This window comes from Poecilia latipinna, unplaced genomic scaffold, assembly GCF_001443285.1.
Source record: "Poecilia latipinna isolate Pla-1442-1.1 unplaced genomic scaffold, P_latipinna-1.0 Scaffold982, whole genome shotgun sequence".
Lineage (NCBI taxonomy): Eukaryota > Metazoa > Chordata > Actinopteri > Cyprinodontiformes > Poeciliidae > Poecilia > Poecilia latipinna.
The window spans coordinates 226,945-228,839 of record NW_015113598.1 but is presented as its reverse complement, the minus strand read 5'-3'; positions in this window follow the sequence as shown (position 1 = coordinate 228,839).

Sequence of the window (1,895 nt, the reverse complement as noted above, 5' to 3'; positions counted from 1 at the left end):
TTCTTCTGGTCCTTATTGAGATTTTTGTCAGAAAAGCCTGAGCACAGGACCAACTTGCTTTTTGTGCTTGGCGTTTCTGTTTTTTTCCCCTTCATTTCTTGGATAATAAGGATCATTTTAATTTTCTGACTTGTAGTCAGAATTTATGTTGGGAAAAGATACTTGACTTGTTCTCTACTTTCAGGTTCTTTTGTACTTTTGGACAGAAATTGTAGTTCGGGGGGGGGAGAAATCACTCGTTAAGCACCTTTAAATGATTTTCTCTCTAGAGTTTTACAGAAAGTGGCACTTTAACTAGGTTCTGGTTTTACACACTGCTTTCCAAATAAGTGTCATGTTAAACCACACTGAAAATGCCCAAACAGTCTTTTAGATTTCAAAATGCGTTTACAATCATAATAAATTAATGAGACTGTTTCTGCTTTGTCTTCTGATTCTTGTTTTTCTGCAGACCTTCTGGCCAAACTTTAACCCCTGAGCTAAGGACATTTGAAACTGTTTCCTGTTTCATGAATAGAGAAATAGAAATAAATGATACAATACCAGATACAACAAAATCTAAACCAAGGTCGGGATTTTATCCCGGGAACATATTTTTCAGACAAAAATCTTTGTGTTTTGATCATCTCCACTGTTTAAATGAATCCACTGACAAGGTTTTCCTGTGAATCCATTATGTGGGCTATTGCTATTACAATTTTAATTTATTTTTACTCAAACTCTAAATTTTGAGGTATTGTAATAAATTAAATCAATTTGAACTGAATCTAGGCCAAATAGATTTTGGCCTCGATCACAGGTTCATCATTTGAACCTGATTCATTTGAATCACAGGTTCAAATGATTTAGCATTTGAACATGTTCCTCTCAGACAGTTCCTGTTGTATTCGTTCTGAATTAAATGGAGATAAATTTAAATAAACTAATTTCACAATTAGATATTTAAAAAAAAAGAAAAAGTAAGAGGTCTGGAAAATGGACAAAATAAACACTTAACAGCAAAACTGCTGTGGATGAGACGATTCCTTAAAAACTACCTTTGTACATTTTTCTTTCATAAAGAAACTCTTTAAAATCAACCCACTTTTTATAGAAAAAAACTAGAAAGGATATTTCTGTTTTACCCGAACTAAAGATAGTTAAAGTTGGACTGAAACAAATATGGAAAAAAGTCCAGATTTTAATTAAACCTTAAATTATTGATAGAATGGCCCATATTGAAGAGAAGCAAAACAATATATATATTTTTTTTTTGTCCTTAAAGCTCAAGCTCTGTGACGGGTATTATGATGCAGATTAGTCTTAAATCCATAACTATTATGGGTTTATCAATTTTACTATAATTTTGATGTTGAAAATAAACCATGCACCTTTTATCCCGATAATATCTCCATCTCTGATGCTCTGCGGGATAAACTGGGGAATTGTTGCATCGACAAACATTGTGACCCATCCTTCATGAGCCAAGTGTGTTCTGTGAAGTCACCATTTCCATTCGACAAAGCCGACAAACATTGTTTTCAGCCTTTATAACATGGAGTTCCTTTGTTTTCCTTTTCATCTCACTTCCCAAATAAAGCCCCATGTGACCCTGGGAGCCAACAATGCCTCGCTTTGACAAAGGGAATAAGGATGCGTCTGTTTGGTGATGCACCACCAAGCTGTCCTCTCAGGTGGGGAGGGACAATGGTACCAGAACCGCCTGTGGATGCAAAACATGCGATGGGACTGAAGATTTATATAAGGGCCCCAAACAAGGCAGCTCAGACATCCTGAATCCTGCACAAACCGGACCAGCAGCCAACATGAGATTTCTGGTGCCGCTTTCTGTCGTCCTTGCTGTGGCAGCTTTTCACTCTGGTGAGAGTCAGAAAAAAAAAAAAAAAAAAAAAAAA